Source organism: Bubalus kerabau, chromosome 2, assembly GCF_029407905.1.
Source record: "Bubalus kerabau isolate K-KA32 ecotype Philippines breed swamp buffalo chromosome 2, PCC_UOA_SB_1v2, whole genome shotgun sequence".
Lineage (NCBI taxonomy): Eukaryota > Metazoa > Chordata > Mammalia > Artiodactyla > Bovidae > Bubalus > Bubalus kerabau.
In genome coordinates this window covers 28,852,387-28,862,786 of record NC_073625.1, presented here as the reverse complement: position 1 = coordinate 28,862,786, position 10,400 = coordinate 28,852,387, and the positions used below count along the sequence as shown (strand labels likewise).

Genomic DNA, 10,400 nt, shown 5'->3' with positions numbered 1-10,400 from the left:
GTTGGACACCCGGGCAGTGAAAAAATGCTCTATTATGATAGGAAGCCATAGCTAGGAGAGCAGGAAGAAGGTTCAGAACCTGAAGGTCTGGATACAATTGGGCAAGAAATAACAAAACCGATACCATTTATCGATTGATTGCTACTGGCCAGGCTTCATGCCAGGATGTGGAGAATTTAGCCAAGGAGAATTTAGTCTCTGTCCTCAAGCTTATAAAGTCTGATGAAAATTTGCCAGAAACCAGGGAATTCACAGACCCTGAAGGTAACCCTGGTGCTTCAAGATCCCAAACAAGATAGGACAAAATGCTGGAAAAGAAAGCAGCAGAAGTTTTACTATAGAGATCTTGAAAGAAAGATGCAGACATCAATCATGTGACATGTCAGGGCCTTGCATAAGCGAGCAAGGAGGACATAGAGGGACAAGGACAGTGGGCTGATGTGGCTAGAGTAGAGAGGGCAGGACCAATAGCAATGCCAGCCCAGAAATGCAGGTCATCATTCACTCACTAGTTGGCTTTTGACAGATAAGCCTTCCCTCCAAAGAGGGCACACTGTGGATGCAAGCATGGTTAGGGCTTGCTCCTGAAAATAAGGGGGAAGAGTATAGCTTTACTACTCCTTCCCTTAATCCTCTCCATTTCTCTTCTCATCCCTTATTTCCCCCAAAGGGTTGAGGCTCATCGTATTTCAGGAACATGCTTGCTACCAAAACAGTTACAAACCTAGACTTTACCATTAAGAAGGTCATTCTCTGTTAAGAAGAGAGATAGGAACCAAAGACGACAATTATTGTTGGTCATTCACTCATGTCTGTTTGCAACCCCATGGGCTATACCTCGGCAGGCTTCTGTGTCCTCCACTATCTCCCAGAGTTTGCTCAAATCCATGTCCTATAGAGTTGGTGATGCCATCTAACCATCTCATCTTCTGCCACCCTCTTCTCCTGCCCTCAATCTTTCCCAGCATCAGGGTCTTTTCAATGAGTTGGCTCTTTGCATCATGTGGCCAAAGTATTGGAGCTGCAGCTGAAGATGACAATACAGTGCACTTTAGTGTTAATGGGAGATATGTTCAAGTTATGATGGGATCTGAAGATGAAATATCTAATTCCAAGGGAGAAATTTTAGGGAACATTCAAAGAGGAGGTGGCACTTAAGCAGGATTTTGAAGGACAATGAATAGTTTGCCAATTGCATGGTTCCAGGGGTTTGCAGGTCAGTTTGGAGAAGGGAAAGATATACCAGGCAGATACGTACCACCAGGGTGCAAAAAGGGGTGAAAATGTGTAAGAAATTCGAGACATTACAGAAGTCTTGTGTAGGAAAGAAGAGCTAGAAGCAGGAGTGAGGCTTAATAGGCAGGCATGGGGCAGTAAGAAAAGGTTTTCTCTGTTGAGTTTATTTACATTTGGGGAAACCTGTCCAGTTCGTGCCTTTCTATGGGACCTGTTCATTATTCACAACCTTGCTGAAGGTATGAGTCAGGGTAACCCTTTTGTCCCTGGCTGTCACTGGCCACAACACTTGAGTAAAAGGTGATTGCATGGCTCCAGAGGAGCTAAACCATAGAGAAGGCTGAGCGCATCAAATGACAACTGTTCAACTAGGGATCATACGGGTGTGTGGTGGCTACCTGAGCGGACACCACCAAAGGCTGGGCTTTGGCAGCTCTTCTCCACCATGTGCTTCCTGAAGTGCAGCTCACAGGTCTGCAGAGAGAAACAAGATTATAGAACATGTGTTCAGAGAGAAGCAGAGACATGATAGCACCTGGCTTGTGAAAAAGGTTTTCAGGTATGCTTCCTGCCTCTGTGTGCCATGTGTTACCATCTGGTAACTTTTAATAAATACTCTTTATTTTAGGGGGGGAGTCAACTTATGTTCTTTGCAAACAAACAACACGAAGACGCATGCCACTCTAAAGAGTTTGGACTTTTATCGTCAATATGGAGAAAACATGAGAAGTAGTAGCAAGGGATAAGACAATTAGATTTGTTCAATTTTCATAAAATAACTTGGCTGCAGTGTGGAGAATGATTCAGAGAGGATCAGCAGGACAGAAGGACAAAAGATATCAGAAGGACAGGAAAAATGCTAGGGAGCCACGGGAATGATCTGGGCAGTATCTGCGGAATCCCTAAACTAAGGAGAGCACACCAGGAAGAGAATATAGAGCTAAGAGATATTTCGAAAGCCCTAATAAAAGGACTCAGGGAATGACTCTTGTCAAGGATCAAGGATACAGAATGGGTGATGAATTCAGCTCAGTTCAGTTCAGTCACTCAGTCGTGTCCAATTCTTTGCGACCCCATGGACTGCAGCATGTCAGGCATCCCTGTCCTTCACCAACTCCTGGAGTCTGCTCAGACTCATGTCTATCGAGTTGGTGATGCCATCCAACCATCTCATCTTCTGTCATCCCCTTCTCTTCCTGCCCTCAATCTTTCCCAGCATCAGGGTCTTCTCAAATGAGTCAGTCTTTCACATCAGGTGGCCAAAGTATTGGAGTTTCAGCTTCAGCATCAGTGCTTCCAGTGAATACTCAGGACTGACTTCCTTTAGCACTGACTGGTTGGATCTTCTTGCAGTCCAAGGGACTCTCCAGAGTCTTCTCCAGCACCACAGTTCAAAAGCATCAATTCTTCATCCCTCAGCTTTCTTTCGAGTCGAACTCTCACTTCCATATATGACTACTGGAAAAGCCGTAGCTTTGTCTATACGAACCTTTGTTGGTGATGAGTTAGCCTGTGTGAATAGCAAATTTGTAGTCATGGTAAGGACTTCAGGAGCAGCTAGATTTGTAAGTGAAAAAACAAAGATAAAAAGAGATTAGTTTCAGAGACATTGAGGAAAGTGTAAGACATTCCCATAGAATTATAAGTTCCAAGGAACGTTTTGGGCTTCCAGTTACAGAAAGTAGTTGAACCAGTGGTAGTGAAAGTGATTGCCACTTTCAATATGGTAATAGTGTTGATTGAATAAGGAATATAAGAAATCTAAAGCTGAACTAAGAAAAGCAGCAGTATTCAAGGGACAGACCGAAAAATAAACTGAGAAAAAGTTTGGGAATGAGTGACTTTTCATTCATTTCATAAGAATGAAGAGCCAGGAGAGCAGTGGTAAGAGAAAAAATTTGTACAGTTAAAAAAAAAAAGTGTCAGATGATGCAGTGAAGTCACTGAACCTAAGACTTGAATATAGACATGTCAAGGGCCGTGGTGGACTCCATCACAGAGCATGCTGAAATCCAAGGAACAGACTGATGGGCTGGCCCATGACTGGTTTGAGGAGTCAGAGGGCAGAGGGGTATCTACAGGGGTGAGCAGGTATCCACAGGGCCAGGTCAGAAGCAGACTTGCTGTCCATGAAAGTCTGTTAAGGATCCATTGAACACTATACAACATTGCAAGTCTGGGATTCTTTTCAAACCATAGGCTTCTTTAACTCTGAAGTTTAATGACTTAACTATCCAGGAGCATTTAAGAATTGCATTCTTCCCAGGCTTACGAAATGTAAAAGGGCAAACCTCCCACTTCGCTAATGAGAGAATCCAATTACTGTCTAACCAAAGTGATTTAATGGCTAAGTAAGATAATTTGAAGAATCTGGAAGAATCATACATGCAAATAAGTAATTTTCTAGAATGTTTATCTACCCCTCCCAGCTGAAGTCACTGCAGATCTAACTCTAGTCAGTCCTGATGGACCCATGCCCTGATGACCTGCTAAGCGGAGTTTGCAGCCCTGGATCTGGGGTGCAATATGGCTGTGGGGTGAGTCTTGGCCACTCTGAATCTCAGCCTCCTGCAGGTGCTCCCCAGCTTCATCTGACCCATATCCCTTAGAATCTAAATCCTCAGTGGATTTTCCTCTCTTCCTTTCTAGACTTGAAGATCATTTGCCTCCTGTCACCTAATAAGAACTTACTGGACCCTGACCTTGACCTGAACCAGGCCTGAATTCAGCCTGAGTTTCCCCATCACTCTGGGTCTTCAGCAGGGAACCAGCTGCCACTGCCTCCCTGCTGGGCTGTATTCCCAAGCGCTCAGCCTGCTGATCCCCACTCATTAAAGTGCATGATTTTTAAATCACAGATAAATAGCTACTGTCATAGAAAAGCATTCAGTCTGCTTCTGTATTTTTCCAGAGGCAAAACTGAAGTTGAATTAAGGGAAAGGAGTATTATATTCAAGTCAGATCAGTGGATGCTTCTCTTGAAAACAGGACCCAAATGTCCATATTAGGTCAGTGAAGGGGGAGAGCAAAGGAGAGGAGATTTTTTATTGGAAATTTGCTGCTTTGTAGTGAAGACAGTTCTGCGAGGATGTCTGTGAAAGTCTTGCTTCAGCAATAAGAGTCCAAATGAATGTTTTAGGAAGTGGCTAAGAAAAATCTCAGATGTGACTGATATCCTGTTGTAATTTGGTTGACAGATAATCTTGTCTATACAGCATTTTCCTTTTCTAAAACAGAATTTGGCATTTTTCCTCTTGTAAAAACAGATATGTCAAATTAAAGAAAGACAAATTGCATTGTCTTGTAAAGTTTTTACATTTGAGATGAGAGAATCAGAGGAAGTATATTATGGTGAAAAAAAAAAAACCTATACAAGTTTAAAATATATTGTTCTGCTGATACGTGTCATTGTAATACAGCTCCAGAACTGATTCTATCCTGGGTATAATTTTATCCTTCTCTACTTCCTCCATCCTTAAAAAAAAACCCAAAACTAAATACAGAATTGGTCCATAGTTTAATTGGCCTTGAGAACACGTTTGGCTTTAATACTTAAATTTTAGAGTTTTTATTATTTTAAAAATAATAATCATTGATCATTTTAAGATTTTTTTGACCATTAACTGATTTTAATATGCCTTAAAAAAAACCTGTTGCACCAATATTTTAGGGTGCCAGAAGTATTTTCTACTCTGATGAAATATTTAGGTGGTTTCTGGCCAGAGAAGATCAATAAAATAGGGCCGAACCCTTCGTCAATAATGTTGAGATTCTTTTTATTCCCAGATCACAAATGAACAGGAGAAGCTTTGCTCTTCAGAAGCAAGTATTTAACCACTAAAAATAGCTCATAGAATGTGAAGTCACTCAGAAGACCTCGTGAGCATGGGAAAATGAGAGCCCTTGGTTCGCTTTCTGTGATAAGAAAATTTCAAAGTACACCAGGGACTGGGATGGGACATCAGACTGGACTCTCATTCTTCCCCAGAGGCACTTATTTCGGGAATGCTTACAGATGGTGAAAGCGTGTTTGTACAGTAAACACCCGGAAAGAAATCCAGTATGTCAGTGGCAGTAGAGACAAAGTCAGGGCTGCATTAGTGGAGAAATCAAATTAGAAACTTCATTAGACTTTCAGATGCCTGGCGGTGGGGCCTGACTGCGTGAGGCTTGGGGAGGTGGGGGACAGTGAGAAAACCAACAGCTGCGGGAATCAGTGTTAATCAAGTGGTTGTGTCTGGTGGGGGATTCAAGCAGTTGGAAAGACTTCAGAACATACTTTCTCCTTTTCTGATCTCCCATTAAGCCCTTGCCTATCCCAGAATGGGACGTGCCCACTTGGAAATTATTTTAAGGCTAATTGCTCTTAGGGGACATGCGGCTGTGGCCAAGTTTCTGCAGCCCTCCCCCTTCACACTGACATCACCCTTTCCTCTGGTGTCCATAAAGCACCCGCCCCCCACCCCCAGAGACAGAGATAGAGGTCAGGCCTGGAGCCGTGTGTGAGCACTTACAGCAGGGAGGGGCCGGCGCTCACCTCCCTGTCCTCCCTTCTCAGACCACAGGTGGGCAGCGGAGCCCAGCACTAAGTGAGACAAGATGGGGTGGGCGAGGATCAGCGCTGGTTTCTTCAGTCTCAGGTGTCTCCATCAGGATGCACATTCACTTCCTTCCTCACACTCTTGACCTCAGCAGACAGGACCTGTAGTAGGCATTGAGACTGCCTCTGGCTCTTAGCACAGGGCCCTGAATGGGTCTAAAATATTACTGCTGCTGGTGTGGGGACAACAGAATCAGACAGCCCGTGAGCTCTAGCACTGGAAGACCTCTGCTCTGCTAACCAGAAAATCAAAAATTGCATTTGACGTAATTCTGGGGAGAAAGAGGGAGTGTACTGGGACTTCCCAGGTGACTCAGTGATAAAGAATCTGCCTGCAATGCAGGAGACACAGGTGCTGTAGGTTTGATCCCTGGATTGCGAAGGTACCCTGGGGGAGGAAATGGCAACCCACTCCAGTACTCTTGCCTGGAAAATCGCATGGACAGAGGAGCCTGGTGGGCTACAGTCCATGGGGTCATAAGAGTCAGACATGACTCAACAAACAGTTCAGTTCAGTCGCCCAGTTGTGTCCGACTCTTTGTGACCCCATGGACTGCAGCACGCCAGGCCTCCCTGTCCTTCACCAACTTCTGGAGATTGCTCACACTCATGTCCATTGAGTTGGTGATGCCATCCAACCATCTCATCCTCTGTTGTCCCCTTCTCCTCCGAACTTCAATCTTTCCCAGCATCGGTCATTTCCAATCTATCAGCTCTTCGAATCAGGTGGCCAAAGTATTGGAGTTTCAGCTTCAATATCAGTTCTTCCAATGAATATTCAGCACTGATTTCCTTTAGGATGGACTGGTTGGATCTCCTTGCAGTCCAAGGAACTCTCAAGAGTTTTCTCCAACACCACGGTTCAAAAGTATCAGTTCTTCAGAACTCAGCTTTCCTTATAGTCCAACTCTTACATCCATACATGACTACTGGGAAAACAACAACTTTGACTAGACACACCTTTGTCAGCAAAGTAATGTCCCTGCTTTTTAATACGCTGTCTAGGTTGGTCATAGCTTTTCTTTCAAGGAGCAAGTGTCTTTTAATTTCATGGCTGCAGTCACCATCTGCAGTGATTTTGGAGCCCCCCCAATAAAGTTTGTCCCTATTTCCATTGTTTCCCCTTCTATTTGCCATGAAGTGATGGGACTGGATGCCATAATCTTCGTTTTCTGAATATTGAGCTTTAAGCCACCTTTTTCACTCTCCTCTTTCACTTTCCTCTAGAGGCTCTTCAATTCTTTTTCGCTTTCTGCCATAAGGGTGGTTATCTGCATGTCTGAGATTATTGATATTTCTCCCAGCAATCTTGATTCTAGCTTGTGCTTCATCCAGCCTGGCATTTTGCATGATGTACTCTACATATAAGTTAAATAAGCAGGGTGACAATATACAGCCTTGATATACTCCTTTCCCAATTTGGAACCAGTCTGTTGTTCCATGTCCGGTTCTAACTGTTGCTTCTTGACCTGCATACAAATTTCTCAGGAGGCAGGCAAGGTGGTCTGGTGTTCCCATCTCTTTAAGAATTTTCCACAGTTTGTTGTAATTCACACAAATACTTTGGCATAGACAATAAAGCAGAAGTAAATATTTTTCTGGAGCTTTATTCTTGCTTTTTCGATGATCCAGCAGATGTTGGCAATTTGATCTCTGATTCCTCTTTTTTAAATCCAGCTTGAACATCTGGAAGTTCTTGGTTTATGTACTGTTGAAGCCTCACTTGGAGAATTTTGAGCATTACTTTGCTAGCGTGTGAGACGAGTGCAATTGTGTGGTAGTTTGAACATTTTTGGCATTGCCTTTCTTTGGGATTGGAATGAAAACTGACTTTTCCAGTCCTGTGGCCACTGCTGAGTTTTCCAAATTTGCTTGCATGTTGAGTGCAGCACTTTCACAGCATCATCTTTTAGGACTTAAAATAGCTCAGCTGGAATTGTATCACCTCCACTAGCTTTGTTCGTAGTGATGCTTCCTAAGGCCCACTTGACTTCACATTCCAGGATGTCTGGCTCTAGGTGAGTGATCACACCATTGCGATTATCTGGGTCATGAAGATCTTTTTTGTACAGTTCTTCTGTGTATTCTTGTCACCTCTTCTTAATATCTTCTGCTTCTGTTAGGTCCATACCATTTCTGTCCTTTACTGTGCTCATCTTTGCATGAAATGTTCCCTTGGTATCTCTAATTTTCTTGAAGAGAGCTCTAGTCTTTCCCATTCTATTTTTCTCTATTTCTTTGCACTGATCACTGAGGAAGGCTTTCTTATCTCTCCTTGCTATTCTTTGGAACTCTGCATTCAAATGGGCATATCTTTCCTTTTCTCCTTTGCCTTTAGCTTCCTTTCTTTTCTCAGCTATTTGTAAGGCCTTCTCAGACAGCCATTTTCTCTTTTTGCATTTCTTTTTCTTGGGGATGATCTTGATCTGTGGGGAGAACACACCGGGAGTTATTAAATATGAGTTTCAATTTTCATGTAAACATCCGATTAGTTTTAGTCCCCTGTAGTTGTAGCCTATAGAAAATCAAGTGTGGCTTTATTCAATGATTATACTTCTAAAGAAGGACAGGTCTAGCAAGGAAATATTCCCTGCTGGCACCTCTTGTCCAGAATGTATTAATAGTGCTTTGGGCCCTTAGGACATACATAACTGTAGATATAACCTTGTTTCATTCCTCACAGCAACAGTATGATCTGATGGCTTATACCTTTATAGAAAGAGTAGGTCAGCCCTGGTTTGAGATCCTGCCACTTCTAAGATATTGGTCCTTGGACAGTCAACAGCTGTGAGCCTCATTGCCCCTCTCTGTAAGAACAGGAGTAGTAACACCACTCAGAAATTTTATTGGAAATAATATAATGTGTATATTATATCTACCACCTTGATTAATAAGTGGTATGTATAATTAATTATTACCAATTAAAATCTCAGATACTCGTATTTTATGTACTCCTGGTCATCATTAAAGAGGCAGCTTGCATTGCCCTCGTTCCTAATCTTTTTATATCCTCCCTCAGGATACCTCATCAACCACTGAATTTATTTTTTTGTTTAAGATTTTTGGCTGCACTGCAGGACATGGAGGATCTTAGTTCCCCGACTGGGGATTAAACCCATGCCCTATGCGTTAGAAACGTGGACTCTTAACCACTGGATCGCCAGGGAAATCCCCCACAACTGAATTTGAATCTCTAAACTTGTGGTTCTTAATCTTTTACTACTGAGGAATCACCTGGAAAATTTGTTAAAATGCAGAGTGCTTGGCTCCAACTATAGAGGTGATAATTCTGTAGGTTTGCAATGAGGTCCACACGTGTATTGTTAAAGGCATTGCAGGTGTTTTTGATCCAGGTAATCAGACTGACCACAGTTTGAAAACCAAGTCCTTGTGTATGAAATGCCCTGTAGCCATCTCAGTCTTTGGCCTCTCATGCTGCTGTTTGCCTATCGCTTCTCAAGTAGCTATGTGTTCAAAGCATTATGCTAGGAACTGTACACATGTTATTTTATCTTAATAGTAATGTTACAGTAATTAGCATCCTGGTTTTATATGGAGAAATATGAAACTGGAATAGTCTAGATAGCCCGTTCACTCACATGTCTGGTCGCTGGGCTGAGATGAGTGGAAAAGCTGCGGGCTCACTCTTTATTTTGTGTCAATCATTCTTTTGTATATATATACACACAGACACACAAAAATGCTCATACAAATATATCTTTTGTATACACATACACAGATGTTGTTGTTGCTAAGTTGTGTCCGACTCTGTGACTCCACGGACTGCAACATGCCAGGCTTCCCTGTCCTTCACTATCCCCTGGAATTTGCTCAAAATCATGTCCATTGAGTTGGTGATGCCATCCAACTGTCTCATTCTTTGTCATCCACTTCTCCTCCTGCCCTCAATCTTTCCCAGCATCAGGATCTTTGCTGATGAGTCAGTTCTTTGCATCAGGTGGCCAAAGTATTGAAGCTTCAGCATCAGTCCTTCCACTGAATATTCAGGGTTGATTTCCTTTAGGATGGACTGGTTTGCTGCCCTTACTGTCCAAGGGACTCTCAAGAGTCTTCTCCAGCACCACAGTTTGAAAGCATCAATTCTTTTGTGCTCAGCCTTCTTTATGGTCTAACTCTCACATGCATACATGACTACTGGAAAAACCATAGCTTTGACTATATGGACCTTTGTTGACAAAGTGATGTCTCTGCTTTTTAATACACAGTCTAGGTTTGTCGTAGCTTTTATCCCAAGGAACAGGCATCTTTTCATTTCATGGCTGCAGTCACCATCTGCAGTGATTTTGGAGCCCAATAAAATAAAATCTTTAGCCCCACCTCAGACTTCCCAACCTGAGGGATCCAGCAAAGGGATTGGGAATACTCAGGGAATACAAAAATATATGTATATTCATATCTGTATATATATATGTGTGTGTCCTTAAGCAACATAGTATTATATTTGTAAGATAAGTTCTATCAGTATAGATTCTATAGTGTACTTACTTATGCTGCTATGTAATCCTCAATTAAATAAATATAACAGATGTTGAAGAACAATCCA

The 10,400-nt window shown here is 42.6% G+C and overlaps 1 long non-coding RNA gene across 1 annotated transcript; it reads right to left on the bottom strand.

Moving 5' to 3' along the window:
• Window positions 1–2,028: 2,028 nt before the first annotated feature.
• Window positions 2,029–6,057, bottom strand: LOC129644642 (uncharacterized). Its single transcript, XR_008710905.1, has 2 exons — window positions 5,751–6,057; window positions 2,029–2,793 (listed from the first exon to the last, which is right to left on the bottom strand). It is a non-coding gene; the product is annotated as an uncharacterized LOC129644642 (long non-coding RNA).
• Between the last annotated feature and the right edge of the window lie 4,343 nt (window positions 6,058–10,400).